We start from the raw sequence: 17,126 nt of genomic DNA, 5'->3' as shown, positions 1-17,126 counted from the left end.
TTTAAAGAAACCTACTTTAAATATAAAGTCTCAGATAAGTTAAAAGTAAAGGAATGGAGGCAGAAAGAACAGGATGGAGAACATTACACCAAGGTAACATAAATCAAACAAAATCTGGAATAGCTGTATTAATTGCAGACAAAACAAGGTTCATAGCAATGAAAATAGTCAGGTATTAGGAGGGCATTACAAAATGGTAAAAGGGTCAATTCTTTAAAAAGACAGAAAAAAATCTAAATATATAAACACTTAACAACAGAGCATCAAAATATGTGAGGCAAAAACTGATAGAACAGCAAGGAAAAATAGACAAATCCATTATCACAGTTGGAAAATTCAACACTCCTCTGTCAGTAACTGATACAGAGGGCAGGCAGAAAATCAGGAAGGGTATTGTTGACCTGAAAGACACTATCAATCAACTTAATCTACTTCATACACATTCTTTTAAAGCTTGCATGGAACAATCATTCTGGGCCATAAAACACCCTTTAACAATTTTTAAATAATTGAAATCACACAGAGTATGTTCTTAGAGCGCAATGGAATTAACCTAGAAATCAATAACAGAAACATAGCTGGAAATCCCTTAATATTTTGAAATTAGAAAAAACACCCCTAAATAATACATGGGTGAAAGAAGTCCCAGGAAAAATTTTAAAATATTTTGAACTAAATGAAAATATTAACACAACTTAAAATTTGTGGAATGCAGTGAAAGCAATACTTAGAAATCAATCAAATGCACAATATTAGAAAAGAAGAAAGATACAAAACACATAGTCTAGCTTCCACTTCATATATGGGAGTATACGTACACACTCACACAAACACAGACATATATCTTTTCTCTGTCAGCTGAGAGGGCACAGAAGCAATGACAGGACAGCAACAACCAGCTTACCTAGCAGTCAGATCTTAATTTCTAATACCATTCTTTAATTTAAAAATTTGAAGACACATCTATAAGAGTATGCTAAAAGGACACAGGAGCAACTGAAAGAGTTCCCAATGGCCTAAGTTGGAACAATTTGAGCAAAAAATAATAATAATATTGAATCATAACCCAAAGTATAAAATAATATCCATGAGTCCATAATGATATAATGATATAAATAAAAGATTAAATAAATAAGTAAAAGAGGGAAAAGTGACAAATCTCCCATGCAGAAGAATTTCCAAATAATTTATGCAGATATTCTGCCCTTCAAGGCAGTGGAGCATAATTCCCCACTCCTTATGTCGGCTTCACCTAGTGACTTCTTCCCAAACAGAACAGTATGAAAAGGGTGTTAAAAGAATAACTTCACAGGAGTTAAAGAGTACCTTTCCCTGCAAACATTACCATGTGATGGAAGTTCACACCAACAGTGAGGTCTTGTTTATAGTATGCACCCTTGGTAGATTGTGATGAAAATGGCACATTAACTCTTGATCTTCCTCCCCAGAGCACCTAAGCTCAGTATGAGAAAAACCTTAGCAATATCCCATAGAGGGACATCCTACAAAATAACCTCATTCATGCTTCTTAATACTGTCAAGGTTGTCAGAAACTGGGAAAGCCTGAGAAACTGTCACAGCCAAGAGAAGCCTAAGGACACATGACAACTATGTGTATCCTGGTTGGGATCATGGAAAAGGAAAAAGTAATTTAGGTAAACTAAGGAGATCTGGATGAAGTTGAGCTTTAGATAATAAGTTATCAATATTGTCTCTTTAACAATAACAAATGTACCACTCTTATATAAACTGTTAATAAGGGAAACTAGATGCAGCATATATGAGAACTGTCTTTTACTATCTTTACATTTTTTCTGTAAATCTAAAATTATGCTAAAATAAAAAGTTTATACAGTATATAACTTTCTAGGTGCCTAACATACACCAGGCACTATTCTAAGGAGATACTAAGCAGGATAGACAAAGTCTTGACCCTCTGAGTTTATAATCTAGCAAGAAAGACATATTAAAAACAAGTAAATAAGTACAGATAATTTCAGATAAGATTTACTCTAAGCAAATAAGAAGAATAAAGGGTTAGAGGATGATTGGGGGAGTGGCTATTTTAGACAAGATGATCAAAACTAACTCTCAGAGGAGGCAGCATCCTGACATAAACAGGCAATGAACCATTATTGTTCTGAGCAGAGGAAATAGCAAGAGCAAGGGCCGTAAGAGGGGAACAAGTTGGGGGTGTTTAGGGAAAAGGTAGCAGACCAAAGTGACTGGAACAGGAAAAGGGTAGGAGCAAGATTAGAGGGATGAGCAGAGCCCATTTACTTAGGACACTGAAGTCAAATAAGAGTCTGCATTTTATTCTAAATGTGATGAGACGCTATTGAAGAGTTTCAGCAGAAGAATGACACTATCAAATTTCTATTTAAAAACCTCTCTGGCTTCTGCATAGGAAATAGATCTTGGGAGGGTAAAAGAGGACGTGGAGAGATGGAATACAAATGAGGTGAGAGCAGCGGTGGTCATGGTGGCATGGACTAGGGTGGGAGTAACGTCCTTTGGGCCAAGTTCACTGGGTTCTGGGAAGTATTTTTTACAAATTGTCTCTATCCTGCTGTTATTAGCAATATGGTAAACAAGATCATTTGACATTTTCCTACTTTAAAAAAATATAAAACCTTGACACCTAGAAAGCTTGATTTTTAAAAAATACCAAGAAAGCCATGGTTGAGATCTGAAGAAAACGAGAAAGATCCTTGGAATCCAAATGCAAAGAAGGTGCTTAAAGAGTCAGAAAGACCAAGAGACACCCTAAGGAAAAGACTAGCCAGAGAATGAGAACTGATATTTGCAACGTAGAGAATCTAGAAGTCTGAATTTAGCATGAACAAATCAAAAATTTAGGGGGAAGAACTCCCAAAAGAAAATGGGCAAAGGATCACAAAGTGGCTATTTATAGAGAAGAAACTTGAATGAACAATAAAAAAATGAGAAGATATTCAAACCTCACTATCATTCAGTGAAATGCAAATTAAAACCACAATGAAATATTCTGTTACACCAATCTAAAGCAAATCTTCATTCTGGAATACCAGGGCTGACAAAGATGTAGAATAACAGAAACTTTTGTGTGCTGCTGTTGGAAATGTAACTTGGTACAACCACTTCAGAAAAAAATTTTCATTAGCTAGTCAATTCACACCAAAAAATGATTAAAATGTGGTATTTATGTATGTACTTGTACATCAGTGAAAAGAACAAACTAGAGCTACATATGTCAGCACGGAAGAATCTCATATAAATACAATAGTCAATAAAAAAAGCAAGTTGCAGAAGAACACATAGAGTAAAACTAGCTTTCAAATAGACAAAACAATGCTATTATATGCTGCACTCACGTAGTAAAAGCATAAAGATGTCCATGGAATAATATAAAGTCAATTCAGAGTAATGGTTACCTCTGAGTAATAGGCAGGAGGCTGAGATGGGAATAGGACTTACAACTTTTTTCTATGTGATACTTTATTTTTCAAACTGAGTGGTGGAAACATGAGGGTTTCTAATAGAAAGAGGAAAAGGGGAGGAATAGCACTCTTATCTGATGTTCAAAACTACTGAGAATTTGATTCCAAATTTTCATTTGCCTAAGTTTCATATTCTCATTCTTTACCCTCTCCCTCTCCCTCCTGCACTGCCTCTCTCCCTTCCTTCTCCCACTCTTTTTTTTTAATTTATCACCCCTCCTTCAATTCTGGCACTAACAGCAGAGTTCTCTTTCATTTGAAACCAAGAAAAAAAACAGTTGTTTTTGGAATTAACAAAATTTCAGGTACTTACAGGTCTGAAGGTAGCTCTAAAAACAAGCTTAACACCTGATATCTTCTATTTCCCACAAAAATTTTTTCAGAGTTTCTGAGTTAGAACTAAAGTAAACTGGTTCAATTTATCATCCTACTTATGTTTTCATTGTAAGGAACTGGTTCCAAAATATTATTTTTTGCCCAAAGTGTTGATGTTTAAAATGCAAATGAAGACAGCTTTATTTTTTTTATTCTCCATTTAGATGTGACTCACATATAAAGACTATAGATAAATGAAAATAATCATATCTGATAAAAATCAAAACAAGTAAATACTGTTGAAAAAAATTTGCCTCAAAAAAAAGGAAAATGTGTGTTACTGTGACTGAGTAATTTAAGAAAAAGCTGTTTATTTGGACTTTTTGTCTTGGGCCTTTATTTAATCTTACTCTATTTTGCTTTTCTTCTTTTTTTGCATATTCAAATGGAGAAGATTGTTTACAGAGAGGAGAAAAACTCTAGCTGTTTCTGTTTGCCCAAACTTATTTTGACCTTCCTAATATCATGAAAATTGTGTAAATGTGGCCATATAATATAAAATAATGAGGGAATATACATTGAATCACTAAGATACTTATTCATATTAAAACTAATAAAGAATAAAATGTTTTCTAAATGCTTATACATAGACAAAATCATTCAAAAATGAAAGTTATTATGTAAGATAAACAGTTAAATATAAATAGCTTTGATAATTTATTCTAATAGGTACAATTTTATACAAATCCTTCTAGTTTTTCCATGTATTGATCAGCCAGGATAACATCCCAGGAACAAAAATATATGTATAACATCCTACTTAGGCAGGTACAGAGGAGATAAATTATTTTGTTAGGGAACTTGTTTGGACTGAACTTTCTCCAGATATCATAAGATTCCTATAGTTATGAAATTGGAGAAGATTATCTTTTCACATTGACTGCAGTGAAACTTGGTGACAGTTATTACTCAATTATAACAATTGTTTTTGCTTGTAAATCCTGTATATTTTATTTTTATTAATTTTTCCTAATCTATTTGATCTATTTTCTTGTCATATTATTGACTTTTATTCTACATAATTATGTTTCCTTAAGCTGTTTCAAATCCTTATGAACTGAGATGTAGAGAAATAATAAATAAACCAATAAATAAAATAGTAAGACCCGTTTATAAAATGGAGGTTGAATGATTTAAATTTTTAAAAAAGGAAAATATTTTTATTCTGTTCAAGTGACATGAAAAAAAGAAAAGTCATTTGTGGCTGTTTTCCTCCAATAATTCCTCTGTTCCAGAGACTGATTACACAATTGACCTAATCCTGATCATGGAAATTAAGATGGTAGTATGAATTAGGGGCTTCAAGTTTCCTTCATTTTTTTCCTTTGAACAATTAAGGAAAGAACTTTCAGAAGTAAAGTGTACATAGCCTAGTGCCTGGTATATTCCAAACACCAGGAAAATATTTGTTTGGTGAATAATTTCATTAGTGATTGAGTTAATAGCTGAATGAATATTGTCTTCCTTACTTACATTAAGTAAATGTGATATATCCTTTGTGATAGATCATATTATTTGTTGACAATTCTTCCTTCCTTCTTTGTCCTTGCCAGAGTTTACTCTAGGTGAACTTTGATGGAGTTATTAAAATTCACATTTTTATTGAGAAGCGGACTTGGCCCAGTGGTTAGGGCATTCGTCTACCATATGGAAGGTCTGCGGTTCAAACCCTGGGCCTCCTTGACCCGTGTGGAGCTGGCCCATGCGCAGCGCTGATGCGCGCAAGGAGTGCCGTACTATACAGGGGTGTCCCCTCATAGGGGAGCCCCTCGCGCAAGGAATGCACCCTGTAAGGAGAGCCTCCCAGCTCGAAAAGAAAGTTCAGCCTGCCCATGAATGGTGCCACACACATGGAGAGCTGACACAACAAGATGACGCAACAAAAATAAACACAGCTTCCCATGCCGCTGGTAACAACAGAAGCGAGATGAAGAAGACATGCAGCAAAAATAGACACAGAGAACAGACAACTGGGGGGGGTGAAGGGGAGAGAAATTTTTTTAAATATTCACATTTTTATAAACATACACACATATATCATATAGTATCATATCATACATTACATACATACAATTTATATACTACTAATTGAACTATAATTTTTTGATGATGAAACTAGTGTTGAACGCAAAATATCACATGACTATATGTAAGTGTTCTCTGCTGTTTGACATAAATGAATTTTAGAAATATTTGATTCTGGTGAATTACATTGTAAATCCAGAATGGTATTGAACATTTTGAAAATGGCATATCTAGTTTTGAATTCATTTTGTTCTAAGTAAATTACAAATCTCTAATCAAACATTCAATGAACAGAGTATCAGAAAATTTCAGCTTTTTAAGTTTATAAGGTAAATGCTATTGATAAGGAGCTCATGGCAGAATGTAAAACAATTATATTACTAGGTAGATGTTTACCCGGCTGTATGGTTGTTGCTAGACTTCTACAGTGAAGAATGTTTATTTATCTCTGGGGAAAGTTTCTTACCCCATCTCAGACAATAACAACTATAGGTGAGCAATCTTAAAGAACCACACTTAGTCTAGCACTATTAGAAGGAAATGTTTTTGAGATTCTAATAGGTAGAAGGTTGAACAATGCATGTTGTAAAATATAATCAGAAATAGGGATAGAAAGGAAAAACAAGCATTTACTCAGGGACAAAGAGGATATAAGAGAAGACAATATGATAGATAATAAATGATGATAGATGATAGATTAGATAGATGATAGATAGATAGATAGATAGATAGATAGATAGATAGATAGATAGATAGAATGAATATGATTTGATGTATTCAGCAGATGGATGTGTTGTAACTAACTAGAAGTCCTGCAAAAGATAGCCCCTGAGACAGAAAAGGAGGAGGCCAAGAGACAATATTGCCTTACACTGAAAAGAGAGAAATCGCACAAATACACACACAAACACAATCACAAGGCTCAGGAATTTGTGGTAATAGATGCATATGGTAGAAGGGATAAAGGTAGAGCGGAATAGAGAGGATTGGTTGAAAGTCAATTTAAGAGGCAATTAGAACCTTAAATACTATCACCCATGCCCTTTATCCAGGAAACAAAACCTCCCAAGTCAGAAAGATGGATGGATTATCCTCAAGAGATGGTAAAAGAAAATGTATCTGGACCCCTCACAGATTAGAAAGCAGGGTTACAATACTGAAAACTGGAGAATTCAGCCAAAATCCACTAATTGAATGCAACAAACTCTCCCCCAACTTCAATCCCCTTCTCCACTTAGCTTTCAGAACACTGTCAAATAACTTTATAACCCCAAGGGCAACCGCATAAAAATGATTGTATGGAAAAAGTGTATTGTCCAGTGACCCAGCCCATCCTTAAGTAAAGAGCTTCTAATGAGCTCTCCAGGCTATACATTTAAGCATGAGAAGTCATACCAGGTCTCCATCATTTCGAGAATTTGTCTAATGTGAAGGACAGAATAAAACATACAAATAGGAAAAACAAATACATCCTCAAAAATAATTCAAGAAAATGTCCCTACAGTGGGAATATCAAAGTTTCCCTATTAACAGTCCTCAAAGCCCCCAGAACAATAGGTGAAATTCAACCCAAATCAAAGTCATGTGCCATACTAGAATACTAAAAGCAAAGATAAAGCCCTTAAAGCCACCAGAGAGAAAAGCAAAGTATGTGCAAAGGATGAAGAATCAGAATAACATCAGATATTCCTAAAGCAATACTGGAAACTAGGAGAAAATGAAGCAATGACTTCAAAATTTATAGATTGTTATAGAGAGATGGATATAGGTAGATTATATTTATATAATATCTATATGTATATAAAAACGAGCTGGGAAATTCTCTCTCAATGCTGGAATCTCTTCCCCTTTTAAGGGATTCAACTGATTGGGTTAAGCATCACTCATTGTTGCTGCACTGCAGGGGAAGCAGCTGTGGCTCAATCAGTTGGGCTCCCGTCTACCATATGGGAGGCCCTCAGTTTGCACCCAGGGTCCTCCTTGTGAAGGCAGGCTCGCCCGCACACTGCAGAGCACCACTCAGCCAGCAGATGCCATGGAGTGCTGCCCTGCCTGCAGCTGCCACAGAGAGCTGACTCAGCAAAAAGGTGACACAACAGAAAGAAGGAAGACAAGCAAGAACACAGAAGAGCTGACAGCGAATCAACACAGAGAGCAGACAGCAAGCAAGCCATAAGAGGGCAGGGGAAATAAAATGAAAATACAGACACAGAAGAATGTACAGTGAAATGGACACAGAGAGCAGACAGCATACAAAAAGTCACAAGCAGAGGGGGCAGATAAAAAAAAATTGCACTGCAATTCCAGGCTAAGAATCAGATGAAGATGAGCTAAGAAAAACTAAACAGTTAAACAAGGGCTAGAATAAGTTAGGCCAAGTGTCAAAGAAGATCCTTAACACAAATGAAATCAACAATAAAATCCCTAACAAAAGGGAGAGGGGGATCCTCAGAGTTTACTCAAGATAATCATCAGATGTCTAGATGTCAGCAACAATTTACAAGCCAAACTAAGAAACAAGAAGGTATGGCTCAGTCAAGGGATCAAATTAAAACTTCAGAGGAGACTCAGAAGATGGAACAACTGATTGATTAGTTCTAACAAATCTCCTAAATCAATTCAATTAGGCGAAGGAAAATATGCATAAAGGGCTAAATAATATTAAGAAGACAATTTGTGAGCATAAATATGAGTTTGAAAGTATAAAAAGAAACAACAGAAATAATGGGGATTAAAGGCACAAGAATAGAGAGTAAAAATACACTATAATGATAAAACAGCAGATATGTACAAGGAGAAGAAAGAATTAGCAAACTAGAAGTGAGGAAAATCAAATTATACAGTCAGAAGAACAGATAGAGAAAAAAAATAAAAAAAGTTTAGCAGTATCCCAAGGAGTTGGGTGACAGCACAAAGTACATAAATATAAGCATCATGAGTGTTCCAGAAGGAGAAGAGAAAGGAAATGTTGCAAAAAGAATATTTGAGGAAATAATCACCAAACAATTCCCAACTCTTATGAAAGGCATAAATATACTTGTCCAAGAAGCTCATCATACTCCAAACAGAATAAATCCTAATCAACATACACTGAGACACATACTAACCAGGTTAGGTGCATATATATTTATTATTGTTATTTCTCCTTTGTGAATTGCCCCTTTAAGTAATATATAATCTTACTTCAGCTCTTATAACACTTTTACATTTAAAATGCTTTTTGTCTGATATTAGTGTAGCTGTTCCAGTTCTTTTTTGGTTACTATTTGTGTGGAATACCCTCTTCCAACCATTCACTTTCAGCTTATTTGTGTCCTTGACTCCAAAATGAATCTCTTGTAGGCAGTATATAGATGGTTAATATTTTTTCTACCAATTCTGCCATTCTGTGTCTTTTGATTGAGGAGTTCAATCCACTAATATTAAGTGTTATTACTGTAAAGACATTGCTTACTTCATGCATTTTGTCCTTTGGCTTTCCTTTGTCATATATTACTATGGCCCATCCTTTTATCCTTTTCAGTACCCTTACTAATAATCTTCATTTCTACACTCTTTTCCAAACCTCTCTCTCCTGTCTTCCTTCCTTGTAGCACTCACTTTAGTATTACTTGTAAATCCTGTCTCTTGGTGAAAAATTCTCACAGTTTTTATCTGTGAAGACTTTATACTTACCCTCATTTATGAAGGATAGTTTGGCACAAAAAGAATTCTTGGAAGGCAGTTTATTTCTTTGTATCTTAAATGTACCATACTACTGTCTTCTTACCTACATGTTAACTGATGAGAAATCAGCACTTAGTCTTATTGAGTGCCCCTGGTATGTGATAGCTTGCTTTTCTTTTACTACTTTCAGAATTCCCCCTTTATCTCTGGCATTTGACATTCTGAATAGCAAGTGTCCCCGAGTAGGTCTACATGGATTTATTCTATTTGGAGTACATTGTCCTTCTTGGATATTGATATTTATGTCCTTCATAAGGATTGAGAAATGTTCAGCTATTATTTTCTCAAATATTCTCTCTTCCCCTTTTCGATTCTCTTCTCCTTCCATGACACTCATAACATGTATGTTTGTGCATTTTGCACTGTCATTCAATTCCCTGAGAAACTGTTCCATTTTTTCCATTCTTTTCCCTGCCAGTTCTTCTGTCTTTTCAAGCTCTGATGCTCTGTCCTCATGTCACTTATTTATTCCTCTGCCCTTTCAAATCTGCTGTTATATGTCCTAATATATTTTTAATCTTATACACATGCCTTTCATTTCCATAAGATGTTACTTTTCTTTGCAAACCTTCAATTTTTATTTATGCTCATCCAGTGTCTTTTTAATATCCTTTATCTCTTTAGCCTTATTTTCCTTCAGTTCTTTGAATTGATTTAAATTTGTGTGAACATCATTGATTAGTTGTTTTAAATCCTGTGTCTCATCAGTGTTTTTAATTTGCTCCTTTGGCTGGGCCATATTTTTCTGTTTCTTAGTATGGCTTGTCATTTTTTGCTAATGTCTAGGCATTGGATTATGTTGGTGAGTTTACTCTGATGTTCAGTTTCTCTCTCTTGCCTTGAAGGTTTGTTGTATAGTTCTTCTTTGATTTTGGTTCAACTTACTTTTAATCTTTAAAATTTCCCAGCTTAACATAACAAGGGCAGGGATCCACTAATGGGGCATAGACCAGAGGTTTTTGGAGGCTCTCAAAAGTTTTTTTTTTTTCTTCTTGCAGTTTCCTGGCCTGTCAGCAGACAGATCTTTTGACAGAGTTTTCTCTTTTAATCTCCTCTTGCTGGGCTGGTGGAGCTATGTTTCAAAGTGGACCCTGATGGCCAAACTCACTGAAAAGAAACCACTCCACCCTCTGCTGCACCCTCCCTCTTCTCAGGGAGGAATACATCCATTCCCCTCTCAGTTAGCCGCAGTTAACCCCGGGGTTTTACTGAGGATGTTTGCCTTCAGGGTGGGGGGTGAGTGCCATTCCCAGACATGGTGGCAAAGTAAATCATAGTTTTCATTTTGGTCTCTTTGTCTCCCTATCCCTCTCCCTCCTGGATGATGTACAGCAACTCTCCTGGTCTGCAGATCCCAAAGCAGCTACCTTGGACAAATTTCTGGCCCTTCTATTAGTGATTTTGCAAGAAAGTTGAACCCTAGTGTTCTACTCTGGTACCACCTATCCAGAAGTGCCAGAAACAGCTCTTAATAATTTAATTTTGACCATCCTTTGTAAACTAACAAATCTACAAATCATAATGAGCATAAATTGCACAATTAGATATGTATTTTAATAATTCTTAATTTATTGAATTACCAGATCTGTTTGTTTCTTGAAGGGTAAATTCTGTATTTGTGGATTGCTTATTTTGTACTTACCTTTTAACCAGGTACCAAATAAATAATTTGTTACCAGTTAATTGTCAGAAACATCAGGGTATAATTAAATTATGGCATCAGTAGGATAATATGGTTTACTCTTCTAATATGGTGAATTCAATTTTACAAAGATATCTTTGAGCCCATGCTATTAGTACAGTATTGTTCCTGATACCATGAACACATACAAAAAATCAGTACTTGCCTTCAAGGGCCTTGCAATTTAATGATACAGATAGTAGATACATAAATAATTCTAATACAAGTCAGACAGTGACCATGACACAATAAAGGTAAAAAAGAAAAAAAAAAAAAAAACAGTTAATGGACACCCAAAGGGAGGAATAAATGCATTCTGGTTAGGTGGCATAAAATTTGTTGAAGTAAATGGAATAAAAGATACATACTGAAAATAAATAAAATCTTCAACAGACATCTATAGAAAAGGAAGATTCATTCTGTTATAAAGGGCACAACCTAAGCAAAGGGGCAGAAATAAGAAAGTCCAGAAAATGTTGAGGACCTAGAACTGATATTTGGTGAATTTGCACTAGTATTGCCATGCCAACTGATAAATAATTATTGCCCCTAGTCTCTCAAGAATCTCCACCACCACCATCCTGGATTCTCAACAAGCTTCCCACCACCCAGCAGCTAAAAGTTGACACTTAGTAGGCAGGAATCTCCAAATCCTGCTTCAGTATAAAGCCTGTCACTTTTTCATTCATTTGTTCATTCAAAAATGAGCACTTAATACATGCCAGGCACTCTTCTTGGTGCTGGGGAAATTTCACAAAAGAAAGCAAAGAGATAAAACATATAAATTTCCTCCCTCATAGAGTTTATAATGTAATAGCAGAGACAGACAATAAGCAAGATGAATTTTTAACATGTAATATAGTATTAAGTGTAAAGGATAGAGCATAAAAAAGGGAAGGGAGATATGAAATATTGTGTGGGATGAGGAAATTTTAGAGAGGTTAGGGAGGACCTCAGTGGGGCTGGACCACTGTTGAGTAAAACCCTGAAGGTAATGAAGGTGCTCACTATGTGGATATACAGCAGAAACAGAAAATTCAAAGGTCCTAAGGCAGAAATACACCTGTCCTATTAGAGGAAAAGTAAAGAGGCCAGCATGGTTGGAGTAGAGGGAGCATGGCAAGTCAAAGGAGACTTGTTTTTACTCTGGAATTAGAGCCATTTTGGGGTTTTACAAAGAGGAGGGATATGACCCAATTTTTGTCAGGATAACTCTGGGATTCATGTTGTGAATATTGAAAAACAAGGACAGAAAACCAATGACAACTAGTAAGCTCTTTTTCAAGGTGAATGATAGTGGTTTGTACCAGGGTGGAAGCAGTAAAAGAGGTGACAAGTGACCAAAGTCTGGATACATTTTGAATAGATGACAGGATAGGCTGGATATGGGGTAAGATAGAAAGAGAGGAGTAAACTATAGGACCAAGGTTTTGGGGTTGAGCGGTGACAAGAAGAAAGGGGATATTAACTAGAAAAGAAAATTTCAGAAGGAACAGTTTGGAGGGGATTCTCAGGAGCTGCTTTGGACATGGTATGTGTAAGTTGCCTATTAACCATCTGAGTAAAGATGTCATGTTGACAGCGAGATAAGGGTACATGGTTTCAAGGGAAACTCCCATCTGGAGATACAAATTGGGACACCATCAATGTGTAGTGAGAGACATGAGAGACAGTATTTAAGGACATGTGTCTGGATGAAACTGTCCCCAGGGTAAGAGTGTAGACTGAAAAGAAAAGCAGGTTCAGTCCTGGGGCACTGTCAACATTTAGAGATTGAAGAGATGAGAAGGAACCAGCAAAGACTGGGAAGGAGTACACTATAAAAAGGAGGACTAACATCCTGATGAAGAGAAGGAACCACTTCAAGGAGAATGATAACTCGCCAGACAATGCTGATCAGTCAAATAAGATAAAAACTGAGGACTAAGATGATCATGAGGTCTAGCTACATGAAGATTTCTGGTGACTGTGATTAAAAGCAGCCTTTTACTTGAATGAGAACTTCATTTTTAACATCTTTCAGTGACTTTCAAAGGCACTAAAATTATTATCTATTTTGTACCTCCCACAATGACGTCAGGTAGGTGTATTATCGCCATATTGATAACCGGGTTCAAGATCACAGATGTGAATAAGCTGGACCAGACTCATCCTTACAGGACCCTATCCCGTCCCCATTGCACTCATGGACATGAAAGGTTAGATGATGTTTCCTAAGTATTCCTCTATTCCCAAAAATTCATTATGTATCTTGAAAAAATACATTTATCTCAGCATTTTCTGCATTACCATTTTGGCTTATAAGACTCAAGACAACAATTCCATGAATTTGCTGTCCACTCTGTATCATAATATGCCTCCTTCCCTCAGCTTAGCCTTCTAAACTGTGAGGGATGTCTCCAGTATGGACTTCCAGGACTGTTCAAAAAGTCCATTTTGGAATTACACAGTCTCTAAGTTCTTACTTATTCTATTGCTTCTTCCACCCGTTTAGCCGTTATAGACAGCATTTATCCAGATTTTGTGTGGAAGATGATTTTTGGAAAACAAAATATGCACTTCCTTCATCAGGGGCCACACGCAGACAGCCACAGTGCTCACTACTCGTGGAGATGCATGATTATTTTACACATGCTGCAGATAATGTTTCCTGTGCTGTTTCTTTCCTCAAATGCAAGACCTTCTTCTATTTCTTGGATTATAACTTCAATACAAAATAAAAAGGAAATAATAACCTAAATAATTTTGTCCCAAATACATCAAAGAAATAATTCAATATGTAGAACACCTAAAGAAAGTTTTGGAAGGAAAAAAACTATCTTACCTCAAATTTAAATTTTATTCCTCCTCCAGTTGATTTATACTCTTGGAAGCATAAATCAAAACACTTTCATTTTGAAAGCATGAGAAATTAATACAAAACTAGCTAAAAAAAAAAAAAAAAAGAAAGAAAACTTATTAATTCCTTTCATGAAAAAAGTCCAGGGGCAGGTTTAGCTTTGGACATGCTGTGAACAGGAGCTAAAGAAAGTCATCAAGACCTAAGCATTGGCTCTGCTTTTTCTGTGGGCCTAATGGGCAGGCTCACCAGAGGAGAGGAACTCTTGGAAGCTGAAACCATCCCATCTGCCTGCAGCCTCAATAGAAAGTCTTAGAGGACCAAATGGGGTCACCTGAACCAAACATGGTGGCCAGGGCAACTATGTGTTTGATGTTCTTATCCCTGTGTCCCATCTACTACGGGAAGAGTCGGTGAGGCTTATTACCCCAAAGGAAAAATCAGCATGTTGATCTTAAGAAAAGAGATAAGGGAGGAAGTAGGAGTTGACTCCAATTGGACACCAAACCTGAAGAGGCCTTCATAGTTTGGGAGTGCTTTTGTGTAAAGGACAGTATGATGGGAAAGCAAGTAGGGAGTTAGTATTGCTGAACATCTTGTTTAATTCTTACAACTTCATTTACCATAGGCAATGCTGCCCCTGTTCTACAAATGAGAAAGCCGAGGTACAGAGATGTTCAGTCATCTGCCGACAACTTCCTCACTAAGAGAGACGAGCCAGCACTGCAACCCGGTGTTGTCGAGCTCTGAAATCCACACTCCTTTCCCTCTCCATGAGGCTTAGCACTCCTGCCAGAGAGACGGTAACTGAATGAGGACAGGAAAGTGGGAAATGAGGCACAGCGTCAGGCAACAGTCTGGCTTGCCTCTCTGGCCAGCTCGGGCGCGAAGTAGGTACCGCTTCCGCTAGGGTAAGGGTGGCTGGTACGGGCGCTCTGCCCTCGGCCTGGTACGGGCGTCACCGCCCTCGGCCCGCCCTTCGGCCCTCCCACCGCACGTCATCTCAGGCCCCCCCCTGCTTGCCGAGCCAACCGCCTGACCTTATAAGGGCATTCAGCCCGCCCAGACCAATAGGAAGCTGGGGCCAGCAACAGCCCTCCCCGCGCCGGCCTGCAGCGCCGCAGCTCCCATACCATACATAGGCAAAATCCCCGTGCTCACCAATCAGCTCTCACCCCGCACTAGCCCCACCCCCGTTCCCTCGGGCTTATATTGTCAAACACTTCCTCAATAAATCGGATCTGCGCCATCAGCCAGTCTCCGTGGTCTGTCTCCTCTAGCCAGGCCCTGTCGTCCTCGCCTCCTGTGACCCCACGAAGCCCGCAGAGGCTTCAGGAAAGGTGGAAAGCTGTTTTTGAGGAGGGCAGGTGCTGTTTATTTCCTCGATGTCTGTTATACTCTCAATGAAGGCTGCAGCCCAGGAGGCTGGTCCAAAACATAAAAATTCTCTCCTGTGCAATCAAAGGGAAGTGCCTTTTATAATCCAGAGAATTCATAGTAAATAATATTATATTACAATATTTCTGTATCATGTCCTTTGACCTCTGAAAAAGATTATGTTGTTCGTATCAGCTCATATTAGAAGCATGTGTGTAAAATATACAAAACAGAGTGACAATTTTAAATTAAAAGAATATTTGCAAGCCTCCTCTCCTAGCCAGCCTCCTGGAATTCTCTTTAAGAAGCACAAATGCAGATATGCATGTAAGACAAGATATTGTTCTAGTCAAAGACATGAACCAAACTTGCTTTGGTGCTGTGAAAACATACCATCTCCCCTGGCACTTTGAACTCTCTCTTGGCATTAAATAATTTCCATGGAAACTGGGGCTGAAAAGTGCTCATTAAATAATATGCCACTTAGACAAGATTTTTAATTTCCCTTGTTCTCCCTTTGTTAGGTAATCAGTAACTATAACAGTAGAACTCATGGACAAGCCTGGAAAATGACGTTTGATTAATCCACAAAGGTTTCTCCTAACACCAATGTTTAAAAAGAGATGCTTTGCAGCACAGATGAAGCATAAAAGGAATCCAAGTGTTTCCAAAGCAGCATAGCCATTTAGCCACAGAAGGAAAAATCCTGTGCCAAGATTCCAGAACTTTTCTTTGTCTTGGTTATTTACCAGCTTGTGTTTTTACCCCTCTAAATGCCACATCAGAGCCACAGATGGCAGCATGATTTGAGCAGGTGTGAACTTCTCTGCTCTTTAATCCGAATCTTGAATTATATGAAAGTTGATATCAACCTCCCTGTCTCCATAACCCCTGCCTTCTCCTTCCTATTATTAATCAGACTCATCCCTGGTTGTTTTCATTTCATTGAGTGATTTGCTTGACCCTGTTAGTATTTTTTATCCAGCACAATAAAAGCACCAAAGAGTCTCAGTGCATGCCATTCCCCAGTGCATCAAGTGTTTCCTTCTTGTTTTAATATGTGCTCTAAACAAAAACTAATTAAGATCTTCAGAAGAATCCTGGGTTTTGTCCACTTATAAGGGTAGATATAAAGTTGATAATAGGTTTGGGTTTGGGATTTAAACTTAAAATATCATATTATAGGCTGTTTCTCCCTAATGCAAAGCATTCCATCAATATCCAAACATTTGGCTTAAGACTTTGACATTTTTTACTTTTGCAAATATGCTTGATATGGTTTAGATATGACCTTAAATCTTAAAACTACAAATCACATATATGGTTCATATATTAAGATTTAAAGATGTTATATCACCAAATTTCATTAACCATGGAAATATGAATACTTACTGAGAGATATGAGACTTACCCTAAACTGTTAGCACATTTTTAGAATTCAATTCAACAAAAATATACTGAATGTTTACTATGTGAAAAGCATTGCTCTGGGAATTTAGGGAATTATAAAGATGCGCATAAATGGATCTGCTCTCCAGTTAATGGATGTTTAACTAGTTGACCCAAACTGAGTGTTATAATCAGGCTACTGCCTTTACTGTAATAATCTCTGCTACAGATGCAT

At 37.0% G+C, this 17,126-nt stretch overlaps 1 long non-coding RNA gene across 1 annotated transcript in view; it reads right to left on the bottom strand.

The window, feature by feature from the left end:
- Window positions 1-17,126, bottom strand: part of LOC139439652 (uncharacterized) — a 143,939-nt gene that overhangs the window by 26,374 nt on the left and 100,439 nt on the right. The gene's annotated exons all lie outside the window — the stretch shown is intronic.

This window comes from Dasypus novemcinctus, chromosome 9, assembly GCF_030445035.2.
Source record: "Dasypus novemcinctus isolate mDasNov1 chromosome 9, mDasNov1.1.hap2, whole genome shotgun sequence".
In the NCBI taxonomy this organism is placed as follows: Eukaryota; Metazoa; Chordata; class Mammalia; order Cingulata; family Dasypodidae; genus Dasypus; species Dasypus novemcinctus.
This window is presented reverse-complemented; position numbering and strand designations above follow the sequence as displayed.